Genomic DNA, 14,433 nt, shown 5'->3' with positions numbered 1-14,433 from the left:
TACAGAATGTTATTAGCAAGATACACGTGGCCAAATATTCCTATGGTTGATGGCCAGGATCTATGGATTTAGGAGGCAGGGTAAGTTTTAGAACTCTATGAGGTACAAAATGGAGATATTTCAAAACTTAAACCCTCTCTGCTGTGTGACATGACCCTACAGACTCTCACTTGGGGATCTCATGCATCATTCTGGGCAAGAAGTACATAGCTAGTATGAAAAGAAAAGGAGCTACTCTCAATATGCTGACCTTTTTCTATTTCTTCTGTGCCTCATGACTGTCTTTAATCTTCAGATTATTACCACCCTTGATTTTGATGATATTAAGGTATTTATTTTGTATGAATTTTATTTAACAATCCATTCTGAATGTTAGCTAAGAATTTTACCTAAAATAATAGATTCTGTTTCTTGGGCATCCCATAAGACTTATTAAGGGAAATACTTTTCTTTTCCAGATAATACCAGAGCTTAAAATAATTTAAAAAGAAATTTGAAAAAAAATGAAAAAAAAGTGTTGTTCCATAATTTTGAATTATTTGAATTGACATTTAATATATTTTAAAATATTGTATCGAAGCATAATTAACAAATAAAATGGCATATATTAAAGTATATAATGTGATGATTAGATATACATATACATTGTGAAATAATTATCATCACCAAGTTAATTAACACATTAATTGCTTCACATAGTTGCCTTTCTCTTCTGTTGGCTGAGAATGCTTAACATTTACTCTTTTAGCAAACTTTGAGTATACAATACAGTATTATTAACTATAGCCACCATTTTGTACTTTAGATCCTCAGAATTTCTTCATCTTATAACTGAAAATTTGTGCTCTTTGACCAATCTCTCCCCATTTCCTCCACTCCTCCAGCCTCTGGCAACCACCATTTCACTTTCTGTTTTTACTAATTTAATTTTTTTTATTCCACATACAAGTGATATTATACAATATTTGCATTTCTCTGTCCTTCTTTTTCTTATGTCTGAATAATAGTTTGTTATATACATATGAAATATTATATATAATAATTAAATATATATAGTCTCTATCCATTCAACCACAGATGGACACTTAGATCATTTCTGTATCTTGGCTATTGTTAAGAAGCTACAATGAACATGGGAGTGCAGACACCTATACAAGTTACTGATTTTGCCTCCTTCAGATATATATCCAAAAGCAGGATTGCTGGATCACATGATAGTTTTATTTTTTATTGTTAGAGGAAACTCCATACTGTTTTGAACAATGGCTGTACTAACTTACATACCCACCAACAATGTACAAGTGTTCTGTCTTCTCCACATCCTTACCAAAATAGATCCCTTGTCTTTTGGTAATAGCCACCCTAATTGGTAAGCCCAAATCACACTGTGGTTTCCATTTGCATTTTTGATGATTAGTGGTAGTGAACATCTTTTTGTGTTGGTTTTGGCCGTTTTTATATCTTCTTTGGAAAAATGTCTATTCAAGTCCTTTACCCATTTTTGATTTTCTTTTTCCTATTGAGTTGTAGGAATTCCTTCTATATTGTGGATATCAATCCCACATTAGATATATGGTTTGCAAATAACTTCTCCCATTCCATAGAATGTCTTTTCATTCTGTTGATAGTTTTCTTTACTACATAGCTTTTTTAATTTGATGTAATCTCAAATTTATTTTTGCTTTTGTTGCCTTCGCTTTTGGTATGATATCCAAAAAATCATTGAGAAGACCAATGTCAAGTATCCTTTCCCTACTTCCTCTAGGAGTTTTAGGGTTTCATGTCTTAAATTGAAGTCTTTAATTCATTTCAAGTTAATTTTTAAGTGGTATGAGATAGAGATCCAATTTCATTCTTCTGCATATGGCTATCCAGTTTTCCTATCTCCTTTTATTGAAGACAATATCCTATCCCCATTGTGTATGGTCTAGTCACCTTTGTCAGAGACTGGTTGACTCTACATGTGTGGGTTTATTTCTAGGGTCTCTATTATGTTCCTTATAGATCATCTTAGACTTGAGGAAGAATTCATTGTTTCTTTTTATATGTGTTGATTATACAGTTCAGAACTCAAATACTGGATCTTAGATAATTTGTTTTAAAAGAAGTATTGCTGTTCTCCTAATTCAAAAGTTTATGAACTCTGTAAATAGAAAATACCTAGACTAAAAAGTGAGCTAATACATAGACTTAGTAAATTCTGTTGAAATATAATCTAAAAATCTTTGATCTCTAAGTAAAGGGTAACATACTATATATACATTGCAGATTGCAAAATAGAAAATATGACTTGTGTTTTGTTTACTTTATGGATCTCACAATCAAGTTGCGAGGAGAAAATCCTCAGTGGTAAATTTCATGACATTTCTAGATTTACAGAAAAGCAGTATGTGGTAATATAAGACATAGGATGAAAAAGTAGTTAATCATCCAGATAAATGATCAAAGATAAAGTACAATTTTTGGAGACATCTTGATTTTATATTAAATTAGTGAACAAATTAAGTGAAGCATGGTGTGAATTAAAGTTGATTATAACATAACAAGAGGCTTAATAATTTGAAATATATGAATAATTTACATTTTGTCGCAATAATTTCGATACAAGTGAGAAGAATAATTATATGACATAATAAACATATATTCCATTATAAACGCATACATTATAAAGATGGACAAAAATGAGCACAGAGCCATAACTACATGTTGAATAAATTTTGGAAATTAAAACAATTTCTGAATTTGGTTAAGACTAGAGTTAAAATCAAAGCACATAAAAAGTTTAAAAATGTTAAGGAAATAACAAATGTTAGCAAAATAAAGTTCAACAAATCCATTAGTATGAAAGAAAAGTCCAGAGATGAGGAAATTAAAAAATTTAACATCACAATAAAGCTGCATTTGTGTTGAAATCACCCCCATAAGATCAGGATGTCATCATCTTGCCTGTAAGCAGCCCTGATATATACAAGAACTATAGAAATTATTTTTTTTTTCTAGAGAAAACTTTTGTGTATGGTATCTTAAACCATAATAATTCATATATTCTATACATTCCATTTATTAAAAACTATTCTTATTGAGATTTTCCTTTGCAGGAGTTAGTTTGGTCTGTTTGCCTGGATACAAATTGCTAAGACCACTTTAATTTGATTTGATTTACTAAGAACTCTTCCCTGCATTGTATCCCAGGCAAGTGGAAATGGATGAATATATGGAGAGGAGGCATTTTAGGGGGAAGTTCTAATAGTGTAATATGGAGTACTGAGAAGCACTGGTGATAAAGCTAGAATTGCATTTTAGTTATAAATGAGGAATTTGTCTTGTGGTAAATAAAATGTTTCCAAACATTTTAATCCAGAGGATAACATGATACATTTTTAATTTAGAAAGATTACTCCGGGATTTATATACAGAATAGATTGATAAGAATTTGAATATATTCATGGACATGAGTTATGAGGTTCTTATGATACATAATAGAAAATGAGGTCCAGAAATAAATAAATAATAAATAAATAAATAAATAAATAAATAAACAAACAGTTATAAAATAGAGACAATAAACTCTAAGAAGGAATTATACACACACACACATACATACATACACACACACAGACTTGGCTTTGTTATATAACATTAAGTAGGGAAATTAACATATTACCATTTTGCTAATCAAGTCTCAATATGACCCATCAATTATATACTAGACTCTGAGAAATAGAAGTCTCTTTCCTAACATCTTAATTTCTGGATATCCCAGCTTGCAAATTTGGGGGGCTTCCACCTAATATTTTCTCAAAAGTGTAATTTATTTCATTCTCCATAGTCATTGTCTAAAATAGGAGGATAATCTAAAAATAAGAATGAAGATATAAATAAGAACCCCTCCCTCAGGTTTATATATATTTGAATTCAAATTCAATATTAACATCTCAAAATGTAATCAATTTTTGAAACAATGTGAGGTATTTTACATACTTTTTTCTTTTTTCCTAAGTCTAGGAAATCTGGTATAGAGACAAATAACAAGTAATTAGACATGAACTAGTTTTGCCTGGTTATCTGAACCGGAGGCTTTTAATATTTGTTATAACTGAAAATTTATAGCACAAATAGTCTGTTAATGAGCAGTAATGGACTTTTCATCTGTCAGCAGATTAAAGGTGCAAAAAAAAATGATGTCTTCTCATTGCAATGCCTCAATGTGTGCCTCACAAGTGCCACAGTGCCACCCTGAACAAGCTCAAGAGTCCTTTATCTCCAGCTAGGTGTTTTTCAGACAACAGTATTTGGACATTTATTCTTTTTCCCACACAGCCATATCCTGAACTAAACTTTTCACCCCTCTTGACCCTATTCCTACTCCATGTCCAGTCCAGCTCATTTTCTGATTTGTGGCTCTACCGTTGAACTCATGTTTCCATAGAAGCTTATTTCATTTTGTCATTAAATTGGGAAGACTGTACTCCATCAGTACACCATGATTGTTAGGTGGGCCTTCCCAGAAGTCTACTCTTAAAATATGCAGGTCTCTTAGGAGTAGCAACTCCATCATTTCACCCAAAGAAACTGATGTCTGTATAATTACTGTGAAAACAGAGATTCCTACTTCAGGTTTTAGCATTTTTTACTGACCTGGACTGTGTTGCCCACTACTCACTGCTTTTCTTGCTGAATCAAAAAAAAAAAAAAAAAATGAGAGCTAATAAATGGTAGAGAGCATATACACCAAGAAGTTTTGCCTGGTGTTTTTGTTGTTGCAGTATGTAACAAATTACCACACGCCTAGTAACTTAAAGCAACATGTTCATTACCTTACATTTCTATAGGTCAGAATTTAAATACAGTGACTAAAATCTTAAACGCAGTGACTAAAATCAAGGTGTTAGCAAGACCTTAGTCCTTTCTAGAGGCTCTAGGGGAAAATCCCTTTCCTTGCAGTTTTCAGCTTCTAGAGACTTCTCATATTCCTTGGCTCATGGGTCTCCTCCGCTCATCTTCAAAACAATGTACCTCTCTGACCATTCACCAATAGTTACATATCCGTCCATGCTGACCTCAACGTGGAAAGGTTAAAGACTCGTGTGATCAAATTGGGTTCACTCAGGTAACCCAGGATTACCTTCATATTTCAAGGTCTCAGTTTTACTCACATTTACAAAGTCCTTTTTTCCATGTAAGGTAACATTTTCACAAATTCTGGGAATCAGGACTCAGGTATCTTTGGAGGGCTGTTATTCTGCCTACCACAGAATTGTTTAAAAAAGTATTGAATAAAAATATTTTAAAAATAATCCTCTTCAAACACTAGAGAAATTCTACCAGATGGAATTCACTGGGTGGGGTCTCATCTTTTGAGGGTAATGGAGTACAGTGGTTGAGAGTGCACGGTATAACCCAGACAGCCATCTCACAGGTCATAATTGTCACCCCTAATGAACCAATATTGATATGTTACTATTAATTAAAGCCCATACTTAATTAAGTTTTCTTAAATTTTCACTTAATGTCCTTTTACTATTCCAGGGTTCCATCCATGTTTCCACAGAATATTAATTTTCATATCTTCTCAGACTGTGACATTTTCTCAGATTTTCTTTTTCTTTTTTTTTATGACCTTGGTAGTTTTGAGAAATAATGGTCAAACATTTTATAGGATGCCTTTGGGTGGAATTGGTTTAATTTAGTTCTCATGATTAGATTATGACAGTATATTTTTGGAAGCAAGACCATGAAAGTAAAATGCCATTCTCATTACCTCGTATCAAGTGTGTATACTATCAACAGGGCTTTCTCCCAAGTGGGATGGATAAAGTTCTGTTAAAGTCCTTTCCTTGAATTACAGATCTTTTTTTTTTTTTTTTTTATAGAGAATGCTGTCAGTACATTACACAATTGGTGTTTTTCCTTTTCCCTGCCTGAAACAAAAAGAGGTCTTTAGTATTTTCATTATGAGAAAATGGTGAGGTTCCTGGAGGCACAGTCATGTAGGTATAGGACCCCCCAAGTCTATGGAATCAGGAATTTCTCAATCTCATGCTATACTACTCTGTTTTCAGCAATTCATCAAAATTACCATAGAAATGGCCCTGCCAGTTTATGACTCCTTATGAGTAGATCTCAGCTACGTTTCCATATTTCAGGTTGGATGTCTATGTTGTGATCTCAGTTTTCTGCGAGGTCTGAGAACAACTGTAGATTTTCAATTTTCTCAGAATTTTTCTTGTTGTAAAGCAGAAATGATGACTTCCAAGCTCTTTATATGTTAGAGCTACTATTTAATCTCCAACCAACTGCACTCTGTGTTCATTCTTCACCCTCAAAAACCACGTGGAAAAAAAACAAAAGAAAACAAATAAACAAAAAAGCTCTAGAAAGGGCACCAAGGTCTCCTAATTGTCCGGTCTTTAATAGTATCTTAATATGGCAACTCTCAGCATTTTGACACTATTCTCCAGTTTTAAAAATTGTGTTGGTTACTTTGTTATTATGAAGTTTTGAGGTTTATATATTCTAGGTATAATTCCTTTATCCTATATGTGATTTGAAAATTATCCAACCATTCTCTTAGCGAGTTTCAAAGAGAAGAATCCTTCATTTGGATGAAGTTCGATTTGTCCATTATTATCTTTTATACATTATGTATTTGGGACATATCTAAGAAAATTTTAACCCAATGTCACAAAAGTTTACTCTATGCTTTCTTCTTAAAGTTTTAAAATTTAGGTTAAATACTCAGGACTATAATCTAATTTCAGCATGTTTTTTTTCTTTTTCTTTTTCTAATGTTTATTTATTTATTTGGAGAGAAAGAGACAGAGAGAGCATGAGCAGGGGAGGGGCAGAGGGAGAGAGAGAATCTCAAGCAGACTCCATGCTCAGTTCAGAGCCCGACTTGAGGCTCAATCCCACGACCATGAGAGCAAGACCTGATCTGAAAACAAGAGTCAGAAGCTTAACAGAGTAAGCCACCCAGGCGCCCCTCTTTTTCTTTTAATTGTGGTTATGTTGTTAGTTAAGATCAAAGTTCATGTTTTTATATATGGATATCAATTATTTTCCAGCATCATTTGTTAAAAATAATATCTACTTTCCACTAAATTGCTTTTACTTCATTGTCAAATTTAATTAGCTGTATGGGTAAGTCATTTGTGGACTTTCTGTTGTGCACCATTGGTCAATCTGTCGTCTTTACACCAAGGCTTCCATGTCCTAATTCCTAGAGACACATAATAAGCTTTGCAATCAGTAGAGTATGTTCTCCAAAGTTCATTTTCAGAGATGTTTTTTATATTCTAACCCTTTGAATTCATATGAAATTTAGAAGTAACTTGTCAATTTCCACAAAAAAAATCATGCTAGAATTTTATCATTGCACTGAAACTATAAATATTTGGATAAAATTAACATAATAATACTGAATCTTCCAATCCACAAATAATGTATCTTGTTTCATTTATTTAACTCTTATCTGAGCACATGTTCTCAACACAGTTACAATAGCTGTTTTAAAATGCTTGCCTGCTATTTCCAACATCTGAGTCATCCTGAGCCCATACTGATATGACAGGCTTTTCTTTTAAATCTTGATCATATTTTTCCATTTCTTCCTATACCCAGTACTTTGGGAATGTATCCTAGATATTATGGCTGTACATAGTAGAGGCTCTAAATTTTATTATATTTCTCTGAAATATGTTGATTTATCTTTTTAAGAAAGTTGTTTAAATTGGCTAGACTCAAACTACAAATCTGTCTTCCCTATAGTGGCTGTAGCAGAATTTCTCTGCTTATTTCTTTTGTTCTTTGATGGGCTTTTTGAAGTCTTCCCCACACAAATATAGTTTAAGAGTCAGTCTGAGATTTGGGCAGAGATTTTCTTTCATAAAATTTGGGACTCCAATTTATGACTCTATTTTTCTGTGTGTTTTTTTTTTTTTCTCTTCCTTTCCTGCGCTATTTTGCTCTAATTCTGGTCCTCTTGTTCTTGAAGCCAGTAAGACTGGATCTACTCTTTAGAAAGAACTAGGGAAAAAATCAAGATTATCAGATACCATTGCTGTTCCATTATCCCAAGTGTAGACTGCCATCCAGTGTCTGCTTACTTTTGATTGTTTTCAAGTACTTTCAAGTAGTTATTTATATTTGTCCAGAGATTATAGTTATCTGAATGAGAGTTGGTGCAAAAGAGGTTATATCTGTATTAGTGAACCCAGTGCACTTTTCCTTGAAACTGATAATGAAGTGAACTGCTTTGACAAACTTGTAATATCAAAGTATCTTTGAATAGCTAAGCAAACACTTCTTGGATACTGATATTTGAATTAGTGTCAGTATGATTTGTCAGTGTATATTTTGGGATATTTGTGATATTAGTCTATGAATGTTCTGAAGAGATATTGGTCTCTAGCATTGTTTTTTGCTATTCTCTCCTTTATTCATTTGAGTTCCAGGATCATGTTCAATTCATTATGTGTAATTTTCCAACATTTTTTTTCTGTGCTTTGCAACTCTGCTTATGAGATCTAAGTGTCTGTTTCCTGAAGACTGGCTAAAACCAAACTTTATAGCCATCAAAGCTCAGTGCCTGTTTGTGTAGGCATTTAATAATTGGTTTTTTTGGTAACTGTTCATGTTTCAACTTTTCTATTTATCCTTCAGTTACATTTTTTGCTATTTAAATCTACCTACAAGACTTTTCTTCATAGATTTTAAAACTAATTTTTATAAGGTAACATGTGTTTTTATAAATTATAAATGCTTTCATATCTATAGTTATATCATTCTTTCTAGATATCATTAATATTTACCTTCTATCCATTTATAAAAATAATTGCTAAAGTTTTATTTGGCTTTTTAAAAAAATATTGTAATTACTTAACTATGGCATTATTATAATTTCTAGTTAATTTTCACATATTGTTATTTCAGTATCACGGCTTCCTTTCACTTTATTTAGCTATTTTTCAACCCTTTTTATATGAAAGTGTATTCATTTTTTTCTATCTTGTTTTGTAGATTATTGGCTTTCAATCTATAAATCTTCTTCTGACTTCTACTTTGTTCACATCCTATATGTTTTATATATGGAGGGTTAATTGCTATTTACTAGAAGCTAACATAATTTTTGATATTTTTAATAATCAATAATATTTGGGATTATGATTTATTAACCTGATAATAAGTATTTGGACTTTTTATTGTCATTGATATTTTACTTATATATATATATATATATATATATATATATATATATATATATATATATATTAGTTTTTGTGTTTGTGCTATGTGCTACTCTCTACTGGTCTCTGGGATATTTTTTCTAGAAGTCTCGGCATTTTTCAAAATAGGAAGAAATGCCTTGTGAGGACACAGCAAGGAGGTGGCCATCTACACAACACAAAGAGAAATCTCACCAGAAACCATCCCTGGTGGTAATCTGGTTCAGGAATTCTAGCTTTCAGGATTATTAAAAAATAAATTTCTGTTGTTTAAGCTATGTAATCTGTGGTAATTTGTTAGAACAACCTTAACAGTCTGATATAGGGGGAAAGCTTTTAGTCTTTCATCATTGAGTATGATGTTCACTATAGGTTTGTTATAAATGCCCTTATCCTTCAGAAGTCCCATTCTTTTCCTACTTTTATAAGTGTTGTTTGTATCATGGAAAGGTGTTGTTGGATTTGATCAATGGCTTCTCTGCATTCATTGATATTATGTGGCATTTTTTTCATTCTATTTCTATTAATATGGTGTATTATATTGATTGATTACCTTATGTTGAAACCTTGCATTCCTTAGATAAATTCCACCTGGTCATGGTATATAATCCTTTAATATGCTGTTAGATTTAGTTTGTTAGTGTTATGTTTAGGGTTTTTGCATCAGTATTCATAAAGCATGATAGTCTGTAGTCTTCTATTCTGGTGATGTTTTTACCTGGCTTTGGTATCAAAATAATGTTGGCCTCATATAGTAAATTAGGAAGTGTTCCTTCCTCTTTTATTACTATTATTGTTAGTTTTGAAAACGTTTGAAAAAAAAATATGTTAATTCTTCTATGATAGAATTCAAGACTGAAGCCATCTACTCCTGGACTTTGTTGAGAGGTTTTTGATTACTGATTTAGTATCTTGTTATTGATATGTTGAGATGTTGTACTTAATTTTAAGTCAGTTTAAGTATTTTGTGCATTTCTAGGAATTTTTCCATTTCACCTAGGAAAAATATTTTGGCATAAAGACAATTTTCTATGCCACAAAATTCTCCTTAGGATTATTTTATAATCTCTTCTCTTAAAAAAAATCTGTAAGGTTGATAGTAATGTCCTCAATCTCATTTCTCATTTTAGTTATTTGTGTCTTTCTTTTTATTTTTTTATAAGTCTAGGTAAGTATTTGTCAATTTTGCTCCTTTTTTCAAAATCCAAATTTGGTCTTAGTGGTTCTCTCCACTGTTTTTTCTATTCTCTATTTTATTTGTTTTTGCTATCATCTTTATCATTATCTTCCTTCTCCTAGTTCTGGGTTTAGTTTGCTTTTTTTTTTTTTTTTTTCCTGCTTGAGGTGTAAAGTTAGGTTATTGACTTGAAATCTTTCTTCTTCTTTAATTTAGTAATTTATAGCTATAAATTTCCCTCTGAACATTGTCTTTGTTGCATCTATGTTGGTATGTGCTGTTTGGTTTTTCTTTATCTTTACGTACTTTCTGATTTCTTTTATGATTTCTTTTTTGACCTATTGATTGACAGTTTGTTTTTTACTTTCCATACATTTTTGGATTTTCCAGTGTTCCTTTTGTTACTGATTTTTTGCTTCCAAGTACTGACACCTATTTTGTAGCCTAATATAGTATCTATCCTGGAAAATTTTCATGTGTACTTGAGAAGGATATGTATTTTGCTGCTTGTTGTTGGGTAGAGTATTCTCTATATGTCTGTTAGATCTTGATTGTTTATTTTCAAGTCCTCCATTTCCAGAATAATTTTTCGTCTAGATATTCTACCAATTTTTGAAAGTAGTATATTGGAATCTCCAACTATTATTGTTCAACTGTCTCTTTTCCCTCAATTCTTTCAATGTTTCCTTCATATATTTTGGGGCTCTGATATTTGGTGCTATATTTATAACATTTATTTTTTTCTTGATGATTTCACACACTTATCAATATATAATATCCTAATTTGTCTTTTTTAACAGTTGTGGAATTAAATTCTATTTTGTCTGATAATGAAAGAGCCAACCCAGCTCTCTTTTGTTTACAACTTGCATGGAATATTTTTTTCTTATCCTTTTGCTTTCAACACATAGGTATCCTTGTAACAAAGTTAGTCTCTTATAAACATCATATAGTTGAATCTTGTGTTTTTCCCAGAGAAACTTATTTCTTCATATGGCTTGGAATTACTGTCTAGAATCCTTTCCTTTCAACCTGAAGGAAACCCTTGAATATATATATATATATATATATATATATATATATATATATATATACATATACATATATATATATATATATATATATATATATACATATACATATATATATATATATATATATATATATATATACTTTGTAGGGTAGGTCCAGAGGTAATAAACTATCTTATCTTTTATTTATCTGGGACAATATTAATTACTTAAAGGAAGTAAATCAAGATAATTAGAAAAAAATAGAAGTTACCAAAAAACAAACAAAAAAACCATATTAACTCATAATGATAAAATATGTAATATCTGAAATGAAAAAAAAGTACTGTAAAGATTAAAGCAGATTAGGAACTCTGGGGAAAATCAGTGAAATTTAAGACATGGCAATAACCTCTCTTAAAAGAATCACAGAAAGGGAAAATATTGAAAAAGAAAACAAACCTTTGTGACTTGTAGGAAAATATTAAATTTCTCACATGTATTAGGAGTTCAAAAAGAGAGGGAGATTGATGAGGGAGAGAATAAAATATTTGAAGAAATAATTTCCAAATATTTTCCGAATTTGATGAAAACTATGAATCCACAGATCCAAGAAACCCAATGAACCCAAAGCAGGATAAAAATGAAGAAAACCATACCAAGACATAGAATAATTAAATTGCTTAAAACCAGTGAGAAAGAAAATTTTATGAGCCAATGAAAACAAGCACATTCAAAGAAACAAAGATAGTAATGACAGCAGACATTTTTAAGAAAATGGTAGCGTGAAGTCAATAGAACACCATCAATACTCAAAAAAAATCTTTCAAAAATGTGTAAAATACAGGCATTTTCACACAAATAATAGGTGAGAGTAGATCATCATTGTAAGAAATATTAAATTAATTCTTCAAGGAACAGAAAAATGATCCCAGATGGGAAAGTGGATCTATATAAAGAAATAAGTAACAGAGTAAATGATAAATTTGGGAGTAAATATAAAATATTTTTCTCACATCAATTTCTTAAAAATATAATTAATTATGAAAAATAATAACTCTTGAGAGGGTTATCTGAAATCCACACTCTAGAGATCCACAGGAGTTAACAACTGTGCATTTCCAAGTAAAAGTACTATATATTTCCCTCGATCTCTATTGCTCTACATATATATGGCTATTAGTTTAAAATATGTATATATGAACCATCTGAAAGACAGGATAAAACAATAATCTTCCAAGATACATAGTTATCTACAGAAATAGACTCAGATGTGACATAAATGTTGAATTTATCTGACAAGGAATTCAAAATATGATACATTTAAATTGGTTATCAGTGTTCAGATTAAAATAGGCATGGTTTGAAGGTATCAGTTAAAAGAAAGATTTTCTGTCTTTTAAAGCAAGATCCAACTAAATATTGTATACAAGCAATTGATTATAAACGTAAAGACATATTTAGCTTAAAAAGTAAAAGGATGGAAAGAATATATATGAAAATGCACAGACAAAACAAAATTAAAAAAACATTCAGTATCATTGACCAGTACTCTTCGAAAGACAAGAACAACTAGGAAACATTATGGAACATTCTGCATTGGAGAACACCAAGGGTCACAAAATCTAAATGACATGTGTGATCTCAGTTTGATTCCAGGACAGGTAAACACCATCAATTAAAAAACTGCTGAAGTCCAAATAAGTTGTAGTTCAGTTATAATATTGGACTGGCAGTATTATTATTATTATTATTATTATTATTAATATAGTTTTGGTAATTGTACTTTGGCGATGTAAATTATTTAAATTGAGGAAAGGTTGGTGAAGGATATATGGGTACTCTCTGTCCTATTGCTGCAACATTGCAGTAAATCTGAAATAATTTCAAGGGAACAATAAAAAATGTTTTCAAGAATGCAGGCAAATCCATAAAAACAAAAAGTAATTAATTTATTTTTCATGGGTGAAAACATAATCCTGGCTTAGATTTTTACTATATATTTCTTCCTATGAGTAGTTGTTATTCATGTATAGTACATATCGTCTTTGTAATAGCATAATAATATTGACAGTATGATGATGTTCAAAAATAAAATAAAATAACTGATCATTTGAACTTTTGCCTAATGAAAACTCCAGTAATGCTGCTTAAGATCACAGTATTTTTCTGAATAGCATGAAACTTTGTTGATAAAAACCAGAAACAAGTTCCTTCCTATTTTTGGAGTTCCTTCCTACCCATTATCAACATACAATCTTGAGTAAACAAAATATATATTCTGTGATCATTGCTCCAATTTTTATTTCCTTACTAACTTAGGAATTTTGTGTTTCTTTCTTTTCTTTTTATGTATCTTTGGAATTTGCTTTACTTTTTTTTTTCTTCTTCCAATTTTTTACCTAAATTATAATTAGTTAACATTAGTGTAATATTAGTTTTAGCAGTAGAATTTGGTGACTCATCACTTACATACAACAGCCAGTTGTATCATAACAAGTGCCCTCCTCAATACCCATCACCCATTTAACCTATCCCTCTGCCCACCTCCCTCCCTCAACCCTCTTTGTTTCCTATCATTAAGTCTCATGGTTTGCTTCCCTCTCTCTCTCTCTCTTTTCCCTTCCAATGTGCAACAATATGGATGGAGCTAGAGTGTACTGTGCTAAGTGAAAAAAAGTCAGTCATAGAAAGACAAATACCACAGAAATTTTGCATTTTTACATGGAAGAAGAAATTTTTACTTTGTGACTATATGCATGCATACTGAGGTGTCAAAGTATGGGTAGAATGGGAATATTTGATTTTGAAAGAGTTAAGGTCAAGCAGATTTCAAACTTATCTGTATATCACAGTAACCTGAGGAGGATTTTAAAATTGTGTATTCCATGATCCCCACCCAGAGATTCTTATTCATTAAAACTGAATTGATATAAGAGAATATGTATATTTAATAGCTCCTCAGGTGATTTTGATAAAGACCTATCACCGTCTGAGTACCAATGTCATAAACCGAACT

Source organism: Neofelis nebulosa, chromosome 8 (genome assembly GCF_028018385.1).
Source record: "Neofelis nebulosa isolate mNeoNeb1 chromosome 8, mNeoNeb1.pri, whole genome shotgun sequence".
In the NCBI taxonomy this organism is placed as follows: Eukaryota; Metazoa; Chordata; class Mammalia; order Carnivora; family Felidae; genus Neofelis; species Neofelis nebulosa.
This window is presented reverse-complemented; position numbering follows the sequence as displayed.